Below are 21,502 nucleotides of genomic sequence, written 5' to 3'. Positions count from 1 at the left end.
ACCAAAAACAGCCTCACCTCTCGATGGGAGGAGCCTGCAAAGTCACATGGCCAAGGGTGTGATAGAAAATCGGGACTTGAGAAAAGCGGTGCCTTTAACAAAAATAACTTGGCACCCGCGATCACCTGCCTCACAGGCCCCGGTGAAGGATTTGATATTATTCTAAATCAGCTCTGAAAACTTTTTCCATAAAGGGCCAGATGATAGATATTTCAGATTTCACGGATCACACGGTCTCTGTTGCAACTACTCAACTCTGCCGCTGTAGCGTGAAAGCAGCGTATAAAAACTGTAAACAAATGAGCGTGGCTGCGTTCCAATCGAAGCTTATTTACAAAAACAGGCGGCTGGCTGCACTCGATCTGCAGGCTGTAATTTGCTGACCCCCTTTCTAAGTGCATTGAGAAGCTATTAAAAGGTTTGAGGCAGGGGAGGGCTAAGAGCAAATTTGAAAATTCTCTCTGGCTGGAGAATGGATTGGGGGTTGGGGGGAACAGCGATGGAAACCTGGAGACCCCTCAGGAGGCTGCTGGAGTGTGCAGGGGAGAGATGACAGTGGCCCTGGGCCTGATGGGGACAGCAGGTGTGCACTGGAGTCACAGGTGGTGGAGGGAGGAGTCCACCCACACTGCGGAAGGAAGTGCCCAATGGGGATGGTGAGGTACAGTGGCAACTGGGTGCAGGGCAGTGCCATTCGCAGAGATGAAAGCGGATGGATAAGGGACCCGAGGGGCTGAAATTAAAGACAGAGTCTCTGCCTTCAAGCAGTCTGTGTCTTAAGATGGGACTAAGAAGTCTTCTTTATGCCAGAGAAAGAGGGAAGAGTCACAGCAGGGGAAACTGAGGCCCAGGGTGGCCAGAAGATGTTTCTGGGGTCAGACAGCGATTGGCAGCAATTGCAGTGAACCCTTAAGCCGGGACCCAGTCTCCAAAGCTCATTCCCCTAGAACGTATCGTCCCTCCTCCGTTGCTATCTGTCACCCGACTCCTTATAAAGCTCCTTGGTGGATTTATAAGCAAGTGTGATGACTTGCGCGATAATTCACCTCCACCAGGGCCGATGGGTATCTGGCTCAGCCCCGAACAGGGTCTTCAGTTTCTAGAAGCTTAAAAGAAAAAAGGATTTTGAGCTCCAGGGCTTTAACATCATAAGGAAATAAAGTCCCTGGCAGAATTAGAGGATCAGAGAAGTTGAGCCAAAAATGGAATTGCATAAAGTAAAAATATCTGTCTGGATTTTCCCCCCGTAACTGCTCCCAACAAGAGGATCTGGTCGGGCCAGTAAGCCCTGGCCTGATGAATGGCGTCTCCCCACCAGTGCAGATTCCACGAGGCCCTTGACAATAGAGAAGTGATTCGAGCTGCGGAAGAGGGGACTCCCCAGCACAGTTTCCCCCTCCCCAACCTTCAGAAAGATGCTCTCTGGAAAGCCACATGGAAGCCCCAGCTTCCTGCAGAGGGGACTCGGTGCAGCGTGGCTTATACACACTCAGAATGAAAGGGACGGCTTTGGTCCTTGGCTGCCAGCTCATTTCCTGCAGCCCCCAGGCCTAGGAGGGAGAAGGCTCTCAGGTGTGGCCACTGCATCCTGGCCCTCCCTGCTTGCAAGGAGGCGCGGAGAAGCAGGCTGACACAGGCTGGCTGAATCCCACCCCTCTGTGACCTTGGCCCAGCCGCTGAGCCTCTTTATGCCTCTGTTTCCTCATCTGGACAATGGGAAGGATAATGGTATGCACTTGGCATGTTGCTGGGAAAATAAATAAAATGATGTGTGCACAGTGGTGACACATAGTAGGTGCCAAATAAACAACTTGTTGAATCACCCTTTTTCCAAGGTCTGAACTGTTGGAGAGGAAGGACGTGGAAAGAATTGGAAAATAACATTTCCAAAGAGCCCGTTGTGTGCTAGACTTTTCAAAAAAGTTATTTCAGGAGATCCTCATGTAAATATCCTCTGAGATGAGTATATACAACAGAGATAGATGAAGACTCCACGATCTCCTTGAAACCTCCCGTATAGGACCGTAAACCTGAAACAGCACAGATAAAGCCAGCCTGTGCCTGGTGTCCAGACTCCGAATATCCCCTAGACCAGGGAGGTGTCTGCAAACCAAGCACCAGAGCCATCCTGCGGCCTGGTTTTGTCAATAAGTTTTTCCTGGAAAGCAGCCATGCCCATTCATACGCTTATCGCCTGTGGCTTTGGGGTAGCAATAACAGGGCCGAGGAGCTGTGACCGAGGTGGCCTGGCTGCAAAAGCTGAAGATATTCACTGCCTGGCCCTTGGCAGTAGCTTGTCTGAGTCCTGATCTAAAGCCATGATAGTAACGTCCCATTACGAGCGTAGCCTCCTGGGTGCAGGCGCTGTGCGAGGTGCTGTGCATGCACCGCCTGGTTGATGGTCCCACTGTCTGGGGAAACAAGTACTTTTATTAACACCCCCCCCCACCCCCCCAGTTAGGGATATGGAAGCTGAAATTCAGGAGGTGAATAGCCTGGGGATGGGGGACCACGCAACAGCAAAATTTGAACTCAGGTCCAAAGCCTCCCATTACCCCTTTTCAGGAAGGAGGAAAGGACAGATTTAGGGGCCAGTCTCCTCGATCACATTAAAAGGTCCCAGCTGTGATTCTCAACCCTGCCACTCAGGGAGCTTGAAAAACTAGGACCCCCCCTTCCACCTTTTTCCACACCCAGAATCTAACTTAATTTTCACTGGTCTGGGATAGATATTGTTTATAGTTCCCTGGTCATTGCAATGTGCAGCCAAGGCTGAGGTCCACAGAGCTAAAGAAAAGAAAGGCGATCAGTGACCCCCAAGCCCCAGAATGACAGAGACCCCTGGAGCCTGGCACCCTCCAGCGCTGGCATCACTGAGCACACACCCCTTGACCCCTGAGCCCTCTGATCACCGATGCTGACATGCAACTCCAGAAAAGACACACCAATGCTGAGTCAGACCACCCCCAGGACTGTTTGATCCCCCCCCCCCCCCCCCGCTACAAACAAGTGCCCCTTGGGCACACTCCTTGGTCTTGAATGGGGTTAGTTAGTTAGTATAAAGTCACCCCTACAGGACTGTAGGGGAAAAATCACTCTTTCAGCCTAGCAGAATTCACCAATATGGTTTTCTGTGGGGATCAAGAAACTCACTTCTCTGTAAACAGTGATGCTAATTGTGAAAGTATATTGAATACCCTCTCTGGGCCAGTTAGTGGCCACTCATCCCGCGTGCTTTTTTAAATCCTCAGAACAACTCTAGGAGGGAGGTTCTGTTATTAATTGTGTTGCACTGATGGAGAAACTGAGGCCCGGGGGAAGTGGGGGATGTGGCAACATGCCCGAGTCTCCCATCTGCAATCAAGAGGCCTGGGACTGGAACTCGAGTCTCCCAGCCTCCAGCCGGGGAACATTCCTCCAGGAGGGGCCTCTGTGAATCGCCACACATGACATCTCCTTGGCCTGGGGAAGATCTTTGTTCTGGGCCTGAGCGCTGAGAAATAATAGGCCAGGGCATTTCCTCCCCCGCTTGATGGGGCCCCCGGCGCGCTCGAGAGGGAACTGAGCGATCAGGAGGTTATTCTGCACAGGGCCGCCTCGCTGCCATAGGTCTAATAAAACAAAACCCGGGCCAAATTAGGGGCATATTTCATCGCACGGGAGGAAATATATGCGGCATTTCTGCCTGGCGGTTGACCTGCCGCATTTATGTGCAGAGAGAGGGTTCGATACATCACGGGGCAGTTATGCGCTGCTTAAGGGGCCTCTCGGGCGGGCAAGGGACCAGGAGAAAAATCTCAGGCCTGGGTCTTTGTCTTCTTGCATTTTCACTGCCTAGCTCTTGGGCCAGTGCTTCTAGGGAGTGTCACACAGTTCTGTCGCAGGGGAAAGGCTCCCCCACCCCACCCTGGAAATCCAAAGACCCAGGCTATGTCACTCACTGGCTGTGTATCCTTGGGTAGGCTGTGGTTCCTCTCTGAGCCTCACTTTCTCCATCTGTGAAATGGAGAGGGTCAGTGCCTTCAAAGTGGACTTGGAAAATGATCTAGAATTTGGGGGGAGGGGGCTGATTTCTAAGACCACCTTGGGGAGAAATCTGTCCTAGAGGTGAAACCCAGGTCTACCAGCTCTCCTACCCGCCAAGGCCCTGCTGCTGTGTCTGTATAACTCAGGGTGTCCAAACTCCTGGAATTGAACCCCAATAAATATATACATATACACACACATATACATATATAAACATATGTACACGTTTATATATTATGATCACCCACCACTGTATTCACAGATGATGTACATTATACAACAGATGCAAAAATGGAAATTTGAAAAAGAAAAACAACTGTATGGAGAAGTTCTATTAAGATTCTAGCACCCCACCTGCCCCAGGAAGCCAGTCTCCCTTGCCCTGGGCTACTTGCTTCCTTCCTATAGCACTTATCGCCTTCAAACAGATCCTATAATTTGTGATTTATAACTTATGCATTCTCCAGAACCATGAAGTCAGACTAGAGGATGGGGAGATGAGGTGCTGCCCCTCCAGGACTGGGGTTCCTTCTCAAGAAGCGGTTTCCAAATAAGCAGGTTCTTGTAAAATGGGAAACATGTGCAAATACATTAAGAGAAGGTATTCGAGCCATTTATGGAAAAATCTGGGGGCGCTGACACAGAAGTGGATTCTGTGCAAAGCTGTGTATAGCTAATTGCATTGAGTCCATAAAACAAGGGGTATGGATCTGGTTAATGTTCCCATTTAAGAGATGATGAAACTGAGGCAAGGCATCCAGGCAGGCAGAGCCTGGCTGCCAACCCAGGCCTGTCGGATCGCATGCTGTTCCCTGTGTTGCGACATCTCTTGGCTGACGTGAGCCAGGCCAGATGCCCAGCCACCCCTGGCTGCCCTGGGAGGGCGCGTCTTGGGGTTGTCCATGCGTCTGGGAGGAAGATATGTTGGAGTTTGGGCTTCTGGGCTGTGGTGTTGGCCGGGCTCCAGGCCCTGTGCCGACTGCAGCTGGAGGAGCAGAGAACTCACTGATTTAGTGCCCATCTGGATGGATGGCCGACAGGAACCAGGCTGCTCCAGACGGCTCGAGGAGGGTGATAAGCTTGGCCTCCGGGTGCCCCTGCATTCCTGGCCAGTGAGGCTGCTGTGGGGGAAGCGGCTATGTGGAGAGCCTTGGTAGGTCTCCCTCTTTCTCCACCCTTCCCTGCTGCCTGTGGCCTCCTGAGGACCCCCAAAATCAGTGGTGACCCTTAGTTAGGGAGCTCTGATTCCTCCCACACTGGCTGCAAGGGCTGGTGGCCTGGAGAGTGGGCTTGGAGGATACTCACGGGAGAACCTAAGCTTTAGGGATACAACCCCTTACTTAGGAATATGAGGACCCACTCCCCACTCCAGGGATATTCCCTGAGATCATCCTGAAAGTGAAGGCCACCACCAACCCAAACACGGATGAGGCCCAATGTTTAACCAAATACCTGGACACCCCGGGCCCAGTCAAGTTGGCCTGTAAAATTAACCATCCCATAATATGTGCCAATAGTTACAGCTGACCAGAGAGGGAGGCAAGAATCATAGACCCCAGGGCTCAGGTGCTGGATGGATCTGCCCCTTACGCATGGCATATCAGTCAGAGACCCAGTGGGAAATAAATGGTCTCCCTGAAGAGATATTAATGAGAGAACTATGCACAGAGATGTTGGCAGGGTTTAGGGAACCAAAAAGGACTAGCAGGGTAAAGTATCCTGGTCTCGGAGGGCAGAGGGAGGGAGAATTGTCCCAGAACCTGCACGGTGGCCTGACAGGAGCTATGACTATAGGTGGAAAACCTGAGCCACTGCCAAAACAAGGGCCTGGGAGATAGTAAATACTGACTCTCGCTCCCCTCCACTCTCTGACCCGCTGTCACCTGCCTAAGGGAGCCCAGGCCATGCAATCCACAGGGGTAAACCTCGCAGGAACAGAGCCAAGGAGGGGTAGAGTGAGATCCGGCCATGGAGGAAAATGGCCAACCCTGATGGGTAGATGAATCAATGAGCAAAGCAGCCTGGAAGTTGCTAAATCAGCAGAGAAGTCTCTGTGACAGGCAGATGTTCCTTCTCAGGTCACAAGCCTCCTTGTAAATATTATTCTTATTAATCAAGGGAAGTGAACATAATTGCAAACTTAAATAAAGCTAAATCCTAATAACAACATAATGGGCATCTCTTTCTCAGCCATGTCTCAGTCCAGTGCGAGCTGGCGGCTGTCCAGCAAGTGGTGACTCGAGGAAGCAGCCCCCCCCCTTGCTGGGACTGCACCGTCTCGAGTAAGTGGGGGGAGCCGGGGGGCTGCCAGATGCACCTGGCTCTTAGCTGCCTCCCCGGGAAGCGATCCATCACCTCCTCTCGCATCCCATTGGCCCGAGCTGGTCACGTGGCCCCACCTACCTACAAGGAGCCTGGGAAACGCAATCTCCTTTTGTGCTCAGGAAGTTCCATCAGGTCTGGGGAGCAAATCGCCCCATCTGTTCCATATTATCTCAGGGCCCCACAGCTGCCTGATACAAAGAAAGGAGGCAGCCTGCTCTGAACTCAGGTGACAAGTTGGGGAAAGTGGCTACACGCCTGGATATGGGAGTCGCACGGACCTGGGTTGGATCCAGACTGAACAGGTCGCACTCACTCCTCCAGGCCTCCGTTTCAGTGTCCCCGCGACGTAGAATGACCAGGCATGGACGGCTGTCTCTCGCGGCGCCTGGCACCAAAGGGGTGCGCCCAAGGTTGGTTGAGGGGGTTTACAAGTGTAGTTATGAGGATTGGAGACGGTGAGACGGGTGCAGCTGGTTCTACCAGAAAGGACACATCGAAGCCCCTCCAGCCATGTGAGTGTTGTCCCATGAACCAGTGTCCCTGGGTCCGGGGACGGCCCGCTAGCTGTGAGCAGCTGGAAATAGCCCTGGAGGGAAGGAGGGATGCCTACCGAGAACACATTTTATGATAGAGAAATAAAGACGAGGGCTATTTCCCTGATTTGTGAATTTCTTTATGTGTAACATCTTACATTGGTATAAAACTGACATCGCATTTAGTTATTCATTTCTCAAATGGCCTTTATGGAAAATAACATGACTGCGCGGTGGCCTGGGAGAGCCAGACTCTGTTCACTGCTGCTGCTGGTGGAGACTCTGTCCCGGCTGTGAGCTCTGCCGAGGGGGTCGTGTTCTGGGGACGCCCGGTGCTGGGAGCACTTTGATGTGTTGAGTGCACGCGAAAGAGGCAAAGTTGGACACAGGGACACGGTTAGGAGGCCATGGTCCAGACAAGAGGTGAGGGTGGTGGCTGTTGGGAGGGTGACTATCTTCATTGCCTGGCTTACCAGCCATCACACAAGTCAGCGTGCTCCAGGCTCACAGTAGGAGCTTTCTCCCGGTTACTGCCCCCAGCTCCCAGCCAGTTATGTCTTCTCAGACATTTGTGAGCCATCCCTTTACTGCAGCTGGCTGGGCAGAGATGCTTCAGGGCCTTTCATCTTCCCTGGAGCCAGTCTCCCCTTCCCCTTAATCATGGCAGCTGACTTGCACGGGCCCCATTCAAACTTGTCTAAATCTGTCTGAGACCGAGGGGCCCAGAGTGAACTCTGAATGCTCCCCAGATAACCACAGAATCGTCCCAGCTGGAAGGAGCCTCAGAAAGCCCCAAGTCTGATGTTCCCGTTTCATACAGAGCTGAGCATTGGTGAGGGCAGGGCCCCTTGCTCACTGGCTAGTCGCACTGCTGGTTAGTTGCAAAGCCACGATTAGACCGCGATTGTGGGCTCCAGCTCTGTATCCTCTGGCTCCCACTGTAATGGATCCCACCCTTTGAGGAACGTCTTGCCTCTTCCACTGGAAGATCTCATTTCTCCACTGCACATGCCAACATCCCCCCCTCTGCAGACCTGAGGCGTGGTGGTTTATAACCACACCTGATGGTTATAACCACAAGGTGACAACCACGCAAAGACACAAGGAAACAGCTTTCCCGGCAGAGGGAACATCAAGTGCAAAGCCCCCAAGGTGGTCATGAGTTTGCAGAAAACTTTAAAAGTTGGGGTAACGGGAATATATTGAATAGAAAGGGGGTGGGATGATATAATAGAACTTCTCCATATAATGAACAAATGCAGTGCACAAGGCAATGCAGTTAAATGAGTGAAAATTAGAGCTAGACCTGCAGGACTGGGAACCAGGAAACCCAACCTCAAACTCTAGGCCAGCCCCTCATTTTCAGGGTAACTCCGGGCTTTTCCCTCTCTTCCTTGGCTTCGTGCACCCTTCTGTGAACTGAAGGGGATCAAGTCTGATGACCCTGAGGACCATTCTAGCTTGAGCAACCCCTCTGATGGACTGAATGACACCTCCAGCTAATTAGCCAGTGACACTAAATTAATTAAGGTCTGGGAAAGTGATTATGTCTACCTCAGGCTTTCTCACGCGTCTTGGATGTCACTGGGGGAGAAAGGGGAGCATGTAAGAACCAAGAATGCAAGAAGGCCCAGGGGACAGCAATGGGGGCTTTCATTCCCTGCAATCGATGCTCAGTGCTCTGGACCCCGGCTGGAGCATGGCGGGTCTGCACAAATCATTAAGCCCCCTCACCAGGCAGGAGGCTCAGCCAGGGCCCAGCCCTTCTTACTCACAATCCGCACGGAGTTCGTTTGGCCCCACGAAGCACAGAGATCGGATTTCTCCGCTCGTCCTTGCCATGGAAAAGCAGAGACGCAGTAGTGGTTGGGAGTTTGGGGTTTGCTGGGGATTTTAGTCGCAATTTTTTCTGTCGGCTCCAAAGGAAACATTGACTTTCAGCCAACCTGATGGAAAGACAGGGTGGGCTCCAATCAAAGTAAGAATCCATTTGGATTTCTTTGCATCTTTTCCCTGGAGAACAGGCGAGTCCCCTCTGGGACAGAAGGACGATGGATGTTCTGAACACTTGGTTCCATTGTGTGGTCACCTCAAAGGCACAGAGTTCAAAGAAGAGCCTGAGTGGATGGGAGGTGTTGAGAGCAACTGCTAAGAGTCCAAGTTCAGGAGGGAGAGCTGGGTGTTGCAATGACGCGCTGTCCGGCCAGGGGGCCCATGGTCCTGACAGCCTTCCACTGGCAGGACATGGGAAGTTGGGCAAAAAAATTGTCCCAGGGTTGGTGACCATTAATATTGCTTTTGGAAATAGTTTTATTGTTTTTGTAAAATTGACACTTTCCAGTTGTGTAAAAAAACAAAAGGGAGGGAGAGAAGAAGAAAGAGATGGAGAGCGGAGGAGGGACAGACATTGACAAGTGCAAAGAGAAAAGGGGAGCTGTCCTTTAGAGGCTCTGGACTAATCCCTGTAGACGGCAAGCCCCTTGAGGGTTGGGGGCATTGTGTCTTGTCAGAGCTGTACCCCCAGGTTGCAGGGGGAAAGGCGCTCCTGCGGAGAAAAACATGGGAACCTTGGGGATTCCTCTAGGAAAACCATTTACATCCACTCGGTTGGAAACCAGGCCCAGCATAGAGAGGGAGGCAGGACCCTCCCTGTGCACATATTCCTGCCTCTGCAGGATCTGGTGCTATGTCCCTGAAGGGGACAGGCTCTGCTGATTGTGCCAGAGTCCTTTTTATGTAGTCTTGGAAGGTACCAGGGAGGGAAGGGACAGGCAGGGTGTGGTTTCTAGGATACACAGAAGAAACCAAGAGGAGGGTGGACAGGGGTGGGTGATGAGGGCACAGGGCTGATTTTCATTCATGTCCTGGGCAAGCCGGTGCCACTTGTTTTTGGTACATGAAAAAGAAAGTGGCATCTGGATGCCCAAATAGGGGATAATTTTCTCCTCGCTGTTTTTGTCTCTGATGATAATCTCCTAATTAGAATCTGAGATGTTCAATTATACAGGGCGAAAACATCCAATGGCAGAGAACTCCCAGGCACGCTTGATGCTCACAACAGGCTGAGCGTTTTTCCTTTCCCTGTTCTCCAAACCGGGAGAACTGAGGCTCTGGGAGTTGACGTGTCCTCCTCAAGGCCACATGGTTACTCAGTGGCAGAAGAAAGATAAATGTGCAGGCCTCCTCACATGGGCCATCCCTATTATTTCTCTGCCTTCATTTTGTCACCATTTTCCTCCACAGAGAGCTTTGCCCAGCCAGCACCAGTTGTACACCGTGCACACCTCCAACCCTGCAGTTCCTCGTCTCCACATTGTTGCCCATGCTTTTCCTCCCTTGGTAAGTCCATTTCCCTTTCTGGCAACCTCCAAGTTGTATTTGGAGACTGAGTTCAGTTTTCTTCCAGACTACCTTCCCTGAGATTTCACAGCGAAGAAATGCCTCCCCTGTTCCTGTGCCGTATTTGTACCATTTATATTTAGTGTTGTAATGTTCTAATGTGTCTCCCCAACTACATGGGTGTTCTTGAAGGAAGCAGCTATGTCCTATTTAGCTCTGCTTCCTTAGATAAATATTTGTTGAATGAATGAGTGAATTTGAATGTGTGAATATTCTTTTCCTAACTCTCTGTTAAAATGGCAACGATTATGCTAAGCGGCCTCCTTCGGCACCAGGCAAAGAAATAGAGACATGTGAGTGTCAATGTCTTATCACAATGGTGCTCAGCTGGATTTAACAATGCTCTTTACTCTGTTCCAGTGCAATGTGACCTCCCCATTAAATAGATGGAAAGAGCCCACCCCACTCCCCCACTTCCAGGGAAGCAACATGTCCTCTGTTCCTTGGGCTGTCACCAGCAGCGTGATGAAGCTGATAGCTCCTCAATTATATATATTTATAATTGAAATATTAATTATAAATATTTTTCCTAATTTTCTAAGGAAACGTCCTTGACTCAAAATCCATCAACCTTAGAACCAGGAAGAGATGGAGATGATAAATGACCAAGAATCCCTAGAATCCAGGTAGCTTCCTTGCCATCACCATCGTTGGTCTCAAGCCTGGATGTCTGTACACTTGTCTCCACAGCCAGTGACCTGCCATATGGCCTTGGACACATCAATGACCTCCACTGAGCCTCCATCTCCCCATGATAACATGGAAATAAATGCGCTATCTATCTTACAGAGCTGCTACGAGGGGGCTACATGTCGAGTCAGGCACGCACCAGGTGACAATAGTTATTATTGTGGTTGTTCTTGTTAATAGCAGAGCAGCTGAAGACTGACTGCTGGGTTTCAATTCTGGCCTTGCCTCTTAACCAGCTGGGCCACCCCAGATAAGTAACTCCACGTTTCTGTGTCTCTATGTTCTCATTTGCCAGAGGGGATGCTAACAGTTCTTGCCTCACAAGATTGTTGTGAGAATTAAATGAGATAATAAACGTAGACTAGCACTTAGAATAGTGGCAGGCACACAGGGAGTGCTCAGGAAATCACAGGCATGCTGGGGTAATTGTTGCCTTTATTGCCTTTTTAAAATTTGCCTATTTGTTCTGGATTTAGAATCTAAATTCTAAGAGATTACAGCCAAAAGAAATCTTAGGAATCATGAGAAGAGATTCTTTCCATTTCTTGGCTGGCCAAACAGAGGCCTAGAGTGGTTAGATCAATTGCCAGAGATCACAACTCCCAAATAAAAGCACAGGCTCCCTGGCCCTGGCCTCCCCATTCTGAACCCCTCAATGGGAGGCTGCTGGGTGGGGACTGGTACTGATAGGGGACCCGCTTTTGACTCTTCACTAGAGCCCTCCTCCCACACCTTTCTGCCCCTTAGGAGCCAGGGGTTGTCATCAGTTACCTGGCAACAAGGACTTTCATCTGGGAAAGCTGCCCCCTCCTCCTGGTATCATCACTGTCCTCCCCTCCCCCAAAACCTAGGGTTCTAGAAAGAGCTGCTCTTCCACCTCCAGGACCAGGGGGAGGGAGGAGGGTCCTAGGGGAGCACTGCCAGCCACTTCGAAGGCAGTGTTCACTCTGGAAAAAAGGTCAAGACACAAAAGGAAGGAGCAATTCCTGAGTGCAGCTCACACCGGGAACCAGGCACAGCCCCTGCCCTTCTGGAAAGCACATTCTCTTCGGGACATGGCAAGGAACAAACCGACATCAAAATGGTGATGAAATAGCGGGAACTGGGCCCTTTAGAAGAGGAGACCGGAGAAGGCTGTACCACTGAGGCTCGCACACAGCGCCTCGGGCCCTCACTCAGTCCTCAAATGGATTTTCCCCAGGAAACCTATCGGTCAACATGCAAATTAACTTCTGGGGATTTGCCCAGATATCCCGCAGCCCCTAAGGTGAGCCCGTAGACTAGCTCCCCATCCCCAAGACCCCAGGAGAACGCTTCCGTAGTTCAGTGCGTCTGCATTGCATTCAAATCCCGAATCTTCCCTCCACCTGTGTCTGCGGCGTGACTTCAGACAACATACCCAACCGCTCTGAACTTTGACTTTCCCATCGCCGGTACAAGGCGGTTCCAATAAGAACACCAAACCCGCAGGGCTGGTAGGAGGAGTCAGTGAGATCGTACAGAAGAAAATACATAGCCGCAGCTCAGAAGTGTCGGCCGGCATTTCTTTGGCTTTTATCATCTCATCTCCTGTCCCGTCCACTTTTTCCCTACACTGCCCCTTCCCTCCACCGGCGTCATCGTCGCCTTTATCTTCATCTGTTTCCTTTCTTTGCCACCCACTTCCTTTCCTTTTCCTCTTTCCTGTCTCCCTCTCCTCCCATTAGATTTTCCTGGGCAGGACTGAGGACACAGATGCCCTCAAGCCATGTCCCCGAGGCCAAAGCAAGAGCTCGTTCTGCCCGGGTGAGCAGACCCCGCGAGCCTGGCTGCGGGCTGCTGCGGGCCAGCCTCCTGGTGGGAGGTGGGCAGAGGGCTGCTGCCTCCCTCCCTCTCCTGGGCACCGAGGTTGCGGCTGGGTCCCTCTCCCAGCTGCCCGCGTGGGCCGCCCTTCACCCCACGCGTGGAGAGCAGAAATGCACCATGGCCACATTGTCGCAGTAGGGGCGGGGCTCGGGGCTTCCTCAAGAACGGAAAACAAAGGCATATTGCTTCTAACTTATTTTAGCAGTTTTCAGTAATATAATTTTCAGTTCATTTGGTTATCAAAAACACACTTTTCCCCCCTTTCTTCTTACCAAAAAAAAAAAAAAAAAAGGTGGAGCAGATCCGGGCCGTGCTGGGGGGGTGGGAATGGGGGGTGCTAGTGGGTAGGCATTCTTTTTTTTTTTTTTCCCTTTTCATTTTTTTTAATCCCCACTAATTTCTCCATGCTGTGGAGAATTTGTCACACCCGCAGGTCTGTTTGATTTCATTAAACAGAATATTTAAGCATAAAAATTGTTTAATCGCCTTGTGTCATTATGAGATGAATTTCATTTTGCATACATTTGCATACTTCATCAGAATTAAGGCTGCTAATATGCAAATGAGAGACAGGTTGCGGCTGAGGTGTTTATTGTAATAGCTGCAGGCTGTTCCACTTGGACAGCTTTGGAGGTGGTGGGGGAGGAGGGGGAGGGCGGGCCTGGGGTGGCTCCGCGCCCCTTCGAGGAGCCCGCGTGGCCGGGGCCTCGGCCTCCGGGGACAAAGGTGGGTGGGCGTGGCCTGCTCCCTGCCCTAGGGGCCTGGCCAATCGGAGCGGCCGGGCTGGGGGCGGGAGGAGGGCCGGCTGCCCGCGCGGAGGCTCCTGGGCGCCGGGGGGCGGGGCCCGCGCGGCTGCGGCCACGCTGCCGGCCCAGGCGCGCCCTCCACACGGACAGGTGACGCTCGGGAGGCCTCCGCGGCCTTGTCCCCTGGCTTGTGACGCGCCTTCCTCAGCCTGCTTCCCCGTTTCCCTTTGTGTTCTCCGTGGCTTTGTTTGCAGCCCGCCGAGGGCCCCCCGTACCCCTTATTTCCCGTGCACCGTTCCTCCTGCGCCTCCTTCCACCCCGAGTGCGCTGCCTTCTTGTCCATCGTCTTGTCTTTTTTCTTACCCCCCCCCCCCCCGCTTCCTGCCCCCTTTGTTCCCTGCCTCGCTGGCCCCCTTCCCTCCTCGCCTTTCTGCCGCCTCGCTGCCTCCTGCCCAGCCCCCCTTCCCCGCGCCCCGCCAGCCCGGGGGCAGGGGCAGCAGCCGGGACTGGTGCACGGCCGGGCCCCGCCGTCGGAAGTCCTTGAAGCGTCCCCGCCCTCGTGCGAAGGTCGGAGATTAGGTACATATCCTCTCCTCCTCCAGGGCCTGCGCTGAGGGTCCCCAGGAGATCAGGTCCGAGCCCCCCGCCCCCTCCCAGGCGCAGACGGAGGAGAGGCGCCCACATCGCCACATCGAGGAGGGGTTTGATACAGTCACCACTGTCACCAAAAAAGTAGCACGGAGGCTCCGCCCCCACCGCCTTTCCCGCAGCCGGTGACACAGGTCACCCCACTCCCGAAAAGATGAGTGAGGGCGATTTGGAAAAGGGCCATTCGTACAGAGCAGACTTGGAAGATAGCCTGAGCCAGGCCTTGGCCTGGACAAACCAAATCTTTTCTCCGGGCCTCAGTTTCCCCATCTATCTTTTGGGTTTCTTCCCTAACTATTGCAGGTAGGAGAGGATTTTAAAAGGGCAGACTATGTTCATTACATCAACCACTCTTTTTTTTTTTTTTTTAAATCCTCACCTGAGGCTATTTTTTCCATTGCTTCTCAGAGAGTAGAAGGGGGAGAGAGAGTGAGAGAGAAAGAAACTTCGGTTGCTTCTACCTTGTGCCCCAACAGGGGCCAGAGATCGAGCCTGTAACCGAGGTACATGCCCTTGGCTGGAATCAAACCCAGGACCCTTCAGCCCACTCTAACTACTGAGCCAAACCAGCTAGGGCTCAACCACTCTTTATTAAGCACCTACTATATGCCAGACACTGGAGGAGCACTGAGACAAATGTGAGCAAGACGAGGCCCCTGCCCACCGGCCGCTGACCCTTGAATGGAGAAGGCAGACCACAGGAAGGAAAGCAACCAGATCCCTCCAGGTGGCCATAAATGCCAGAAGTGGGGAGATGGACAGTGACTAGACCTCACCATGCCTCTTTCTATTGCTCTCTTAGGCCTTCTCTTGGGCCTATTTTCTGGGTCACACCCGCACTGGCTAGTGGCACCTCACTTTCCAGGCTGCCCGGAGGGCCCTGCAGAGAATTGCTGTTTTGTTCTCAGACCCTTTGAGGATCTCCCCAGAGCTGGTAGAGCAGCATCTGCCAGGCGAACCTCCACCTCCCCCGCAACCAGATTAGCTGCTCAAGCCTGCGTTTTAGAGCCTGAGCAATTAAAGCAGAATTAATTGGCTAGTAGGCAATCACCTTCCAATCCGAGCAGGGAGCGAGTGGGGCGGTGTGTTTTGCTGAGTTGACAAACTGAACACAATGCGAATCGACCAGGGGCAGTGGGGAGGGGTGCTAGGCAGGCTGATGGGAGCAGAGGCATCCTCTGCTCCCTTCCCACCCCCGCCTCTCGCGAAGGCCAGCCGTAGGGATCTGAGCATCTCTGCGGGGAATGCAGCGGCGCTGATGTGGAATTTTCTGGAATAGAACTTTGCCTTTGCAACTTTGAAACGCCCAACCCAGGGATGTTTTGAAATTTGATTTAATTTTTAGTATCTTTTTTCTCTTCCCAGTAGCAAAAGCAATACATTTCCTATCGATTTTGAAAAACCAAATTTTGCAAATTTTGTTTAGAAAGCCCGGTAAAATGATACATCTGCATATATGTTAGCATTTGATAAGGGGGAGATCTGCAGCCACATACAATAAATTGTCAACAACAGCTAGCCAAGGCATGTGTGTGTGTGTGTGTGTGTGCGTGTGCGTGAAGGGGAAAATTAAAGGAAGCCTGGTTACGTGTAACACACTCGAAGAAAAGTTGAATGGGCATCAAGGTGGGTCATGTTGTTGTTATTGTGAATTACGTCTTTTTGAGTATTATGAAAACCAAGCATATTCATGGTTAAGGGGAAAAATGCAGAAATATGGAAAAGACTCCTGAACTCCAGCCTCCCATTCCCACCTTGGACTAGTGACCCTGAAATGAAATAGCCTGGTGGGGATGAGCGTGGCTCCTGGGTTAGAATCCAGGCTCTGCCTGCTGGCTGTGTGACCTTCTCCAAGTCACTTGCCCACTCTGGACCTCAGTTTCATTATCTGTAAAATGGGGGTAGACATAGTACAGACAGAAAGAATTGCACATAAAGAACTTCCCACAGTTCCTGGCACATGGTGAGTGCTTAACAAATTGGAGCCATTAATATTGGTTACTGCTCACCCTTTCTGGCTAGGTGCCAGGCACACAGGTCTTTAAAGGAACTTGACTTGCTGAATTAAAGCCCCCAGGGATGCAGGAGCCACCACCATTTCCCTCCCTCCTCCACTGCTCCCAAGAAAGACAACAAAAATAAGGTACCAAATTTCCTGATGCCTAAGGAGGTGTCAGGAGATTCTCAGAAAGAGTTGTTAAAAGATAGTTCAACACCCAGAACGGAGAGGAGGTGGTGACAAGGGAGGAAGTCCTACAATTGAATTACATCAAGGCTGAGATGATATGGGATGCCCAAAGATATGAGTTCAATTCCCGGCTTTGGCACATCCCACCTCATGGGCTTGGGCCCATTCCTTTCTGTCTGAGGCCTCAGTTTCCCCACCTGAGACATAAAGCAAGAACAAATAGCTTATCCATTAACTGATGGAAAAATACTGTAAATTACCATCTTTTTTTTTTCTTCTTAATGAACTTGCATATCCAGTAGTCAGGACCCCAGGGGGTCGAGGAGAGAGAGGTAGCCAAGATGGGAATGTCACACAGCTAGGTTTGAATGCATGAGAGTGACAAACAGGGACCCACAGAGCTCTGGACAGAGCTGTGTTGTAGAGCATCGGAGCTCCCTTCTAGAAGCCGGTGGTTGGGTCTAAAGTCAGCTGCCAGGAAGTCCTGCGCCTGAAGGTAAGTGTTTGTGTAAGAAGCAGGGTGGGGGCCAAGAGGGGGCTGCCGTGATTATACCGAGGAGGCCGGGAAACCTGAGCGCGTCCTGCCTGCAGTCAGACGGGGGTCACCAAAGCCAGACTAAATAGTCTGGCGGGTTGGGCTCGGGGCTGTCTGGAAAATGATCCCAGGATGGAAGGAACAAGTCAGGGAGGGAGGGGGCCAGGAGGGGGGGACACAGTCAGCCACACAGAGCCCTGTATCAGCAGCCACCCTAAGGCCACCTCCCTAACACGGAGCCTGACCATGAAAGAGACAGCGTTTTTTATTTTTCATTTCAGTTTCCGCTTCTTAATGGGAGAGGGGGAGGAAGAGGGGGAGCTGAGGGGCAGCCTGGGGTTCTCCTCTGCTCGCCTGTACAAGCTCCTGGCTGCACACTTTGCTCCGTTCTGCAGGCGTGGAGCCAAATCCTCACACCGAGAGGGGTTCAAGAGCCTCTGTGTGGCCTTGGGCTGGTGAGTGAGCCTCTCTGTGTCCTACCAGCGCTCATGCGCCAAGCAGGCATAGCCTATGTGTCTATGTTGATTGAGGCTGGGGCCACGCTAGCACATGTGTGCCTTTGTGTGGGTGGGAGAAAAGGTCCCACTCCAGTCGGAAGCTGTCCTCTGAATCCAGGCTGGCAATCTGAGCACCCGGGCCAGGTGCCCTGGGGCAGTGAACAGGGTACAAAATTGCACGGGGCAGACCTGGGGGCAGCAGGAAACGCGTGAGGCCTGGCGCACTGCTGACGCCTGCTCTGCGCCCCGCGCCATGGCCAGTGCTCTGACCCTCCCACCCACACAGGACGGGCATTCTTTCTTCTCTTAGGCATGTGGAAATAGACGCTCGAGATCAAGTGGCTCGGCCAAGGTCACTAGCCAGTAAGTGACAGCACCGGGATTTGAGCACAGCCTAATCCTAAAGCCCTTTCCGCAGCCCCTCACGGGCTGGTGATGAAGGCGAGCATTTCTGTCTAATGCGCGGGCTGCAGGGTAAACATCGCTGCTTATGTTCACAGCGATGCTATTCACAGTAGCCGGGAGGTGGGGGCAACCCAGGTGCCCAGCGAAGGATGGATGGGGAAGCAAAGTGTGCAGTGTGCCCACAACGGAAAATTATTCAGGCTCAAAGAGGAAGGAAATTGTGCCACACGGTACAACAAGGGTGAAACGTAAGGACAATGAGCTGAGTGAAATAAGCCAGACACCGAAGAACAAATACTGTGTGATTCCACTTAGACGAGGTACTTAGAGCCGTCAAAGCCGCAGAGACAGAAGGGGGAGTGGTGGGTGCCAGGGCTGAGGGGAGGGGGGAGGGGGACTTAGTTTCAGGACACAGCATGTGGGCAGGCTGGTAGGGTGGACCAAGCGAGAGAAGCACAGATCACAGAAAGAAGGTCAATGCGACCTGTGTCGTGGCAGCCACGGAAGGGGCATGCGGGGGAGGGTGCTGGTAGGGAGGGCCCGCCATTCCCCAGTGGGAGGGACTCTGGGCCCCTCTGGTCCTTCCCTGGGGGCCAGAGGAGGCATGGGAGGGACTCACCAGGGGTGGGAAGTGATTGAGTGGGTTTGGAAAGGATCACACTTATTGCTGAGCGTGCAATGGGTTGAGGGAGCTGGAAAGCAGAAGGGGGGTGTGTTACAGGCTCAGGCGGCATCCAGCTGAGAGGTGACGGTGGCCGGCCCAAGGGAGGCAGCAGGGGATGGAGATCCCAGTCACCACACGATGGTGGGGTTCATGCCCCCACCCTGAAAGCTTTCCTTTGTCGGAATTCGAGACACTCACAACTCAGCAAGGGCATGGGCCGCCCCAGAAGAGCAGAGAGGAAGCGCCTGTCGGGTTCTTTTCAAGTTCCAAAGGCCCGCAGCGATGGTCCTCCCCTCCGCTCCTAAACCGCACGTGGGTTTCACAGCGCTGGCATCACACCCGGCCCCGCTGGGTGACTGCCAGGAACAATGAGACGCGGAGAACGCGGGGCCAGGAGAGGCAGAGGCTTTAACAAGCTTCTAGGTGGGATTTTTCTTCCCCTCCCTTTTCACTTTATTGAATCTGGTCCTTGCTGATTTGGTTATAGCCTGTGATTTCGGTTTATGATTCAATAACCCATTTGAAAGCTTGTAAATAGCACGGTTCTGCTATCTGCTCCTTCCTCCCCGAGGGGGTTGCCACTGAGGAAAGACGGGGAGCTCGCTTGCTCTTGCAGCTGGTCGGGCGGCCCGTGGGGGTGCTCGGAGGGCTGGGATGCTGGGCGAAGTGGATCTGGGGTGGGGTCTTGACCACTGGATAAGGCCGACTCGGTCTCAAGCGTCAACTGGACAACAGGGACCCGCCAATCCAAATGAGGACTTCTCTAGTCCAGACATGACCGTGCCTGCGTGCTCCTGATTGTCGCACCACAGCCAGGGCTGGGGGTGTCACTGGCACAGGCCTTGGCTCACCCCTCAGGAACCTATAAGAGCGATCAGAGAGGCTCTGGGCCACGGATTCTATCAGTCCTCGTAGCCAAATTTCTCAAGAGGGGCATCCACTCTCCCTTCGTCACTCCCTCATCTCCCCTCATCACTCCCTCACCTCCCTCAGGTCCCAAGCCACTGCTAAGTGGCTCCCTGCTGGCCCCAAGCAAAGGATGAGAGACACATGGAACAGAACCCCAACCCCCAACTCAGTTTAGAGCAGAGCCCCCTGCTGACCAGCAGATGCGAGAGTGAGCCTCGGCAGGCAAGTAACCGATCAAGAAGTTGTTGTTGCCCTGGCCGGGTGGCTCAGTTGCTTGGAGCATCATCCTGGACACCAAAAGGTTGTGGGTTCGATTCCAAGTCAGGGTGCATACCTACATTGTGGGTTTGATCCCCAGTTGGGGTATGGATGGGAGGCAACTGATCAGTGTTTCTCACATCAATGTTTTTTTCTCTCTCTCTCTCTAAAAAAAATCAATAAAAACATCCTCAGGTGAGGATTTTTAAAAAGAAGAAATTATTTACTCACTGATTTGAGATGGTTTGTTTTGCAGCAATAACCAACTGATACATTCTCTACTGGGATTTTTTCAACTTTGTTAACCCAATGACTGAGGAATAGATGAATGATGCAGTTCTTTAGATTGTTGGGCCCGTGAGTTGGAGAAAACTTAATGGTGGGATTCTGTGCTTCTGTGTCTCTCTGGTTTAAGTTCCTGGAGCAGAAATTGGGCATAATTCTGTCTGGGGGAGTAGCACGGTCTACGCAGAAAAATCCATGGTGGTCTTAGAGCCATCCCTAGTTTCTCTTTGGCCTTGGTGAGAGCAACGTGGCACCAGGCAGCTAAGCGTGAGGGGAAGTGGAAGCTGTGGTGTGAACAGCTGAACTATAACACACCTTCATGACTTCCCTGCCTACAGGAAAAATCCTAAGTGTCCTGGAAGGACCTCCAGGCTCTGGCTTTATTTACCTCAAGGCATCATCTCCTGCATCTCCACCACCACACTCCCTAAGATGAGGCACACAGTTCTGCTAAATTGTCTCCAAACACACCATGCTTTTTCATGGATCCCTGCCTTTGCTCCTGTCATCTCCTCTATCTGTTATGCCCTTCCTTTATTTAACCACTTAGTGAACTCCTACTCGCACTGCAAAACCCAGTCAACATAGTCCTTCTGTGGAATTTCCCCCCAACTCATCTCCAACATTCTTCCTATAATACCAAAATAATTTTACAGCATGTCAACCATACCCCATTTTCCCAACTAGACTGTGAACTCCTTCAGAGCATGCTCAATAAAACTGAAGAGAGAAGATGAGTGAGTGAATGAGCAATCAAACAGGTACCTTTTCAACGAGGTATGATTGTTCCAGATAAATACCATGAGCGCTGGAATTAACGGATCCTGGGTTCAGATTCAGACAGCTGTTACTCATGTAGGCTAGTTCTGTTATTTTTCAGGCCTCAGTTTCCCCATCTATAAAATGGGACCACAGAGTGTCCCATGTAATGACAGACCATCTCCAGGGGAAGGGCTCTCTCCTGTCCCTTTTCTACAGGGCCCTGCCTCCTTGACCCCCTCCCTGGCACCTCTCCCAGTAGTGAGAGGGCCCAGGAGGATGGGAATCAGGGAAAGGCTCCAGCTCATGGGTCTCTGAAGGCAATTTTCCTCCCAGAGAAGATCTCAGTGAGAAGTGCGACAACACCGTCCTATTAATACTAATAACTCCCATTTATCGGATACCAATTGGGACTCTCCATTCATTATCTCACAACAGTCCTGTAGGGTAGATATGCCCAGTATTCCCATTTTAAAGATGAGGACACTGAGGCCCAGGGAGGTGATGGGACCTGGTGAGATGGCTTTCCTGGGCCCCCTGTCCCTCTCACTGTTCTCTTCTTGGTCTGAGGATCTTTTATCTTCGGCCCTGAATCTCTGTGCAATCAGTCATGGGGAGACCATGTTTTGAACTGATCTCAACGAGCCTGTGCTTCGGGTTTCCCAGGCTCCCGGCTCTGCTCCCTGGGGACCAGAGAGGAGAGAGTGGAATCAGGATCCAGGAGAGCTCCTGGGGCTTAGAGTAGACGTGGTGAGATGCTTCTATACATGTCAGCACAGTCTGAAGGGTT

This window comes from Miniopterus schreibersii (assembly GCF_964146895.1).
Source record: "Miniopterus schreibersii genome assembly, chromosome: 20".
Taxonomy (NCBI): Eukaryota; Metazoa; Chordata; class Mammalia; order Chiroptera; family Miniopteridae; genus Miniopterus; species Miniopterus schreibersii.
This window is presented reverse-complemented; position numbering follows the sequence as displayed.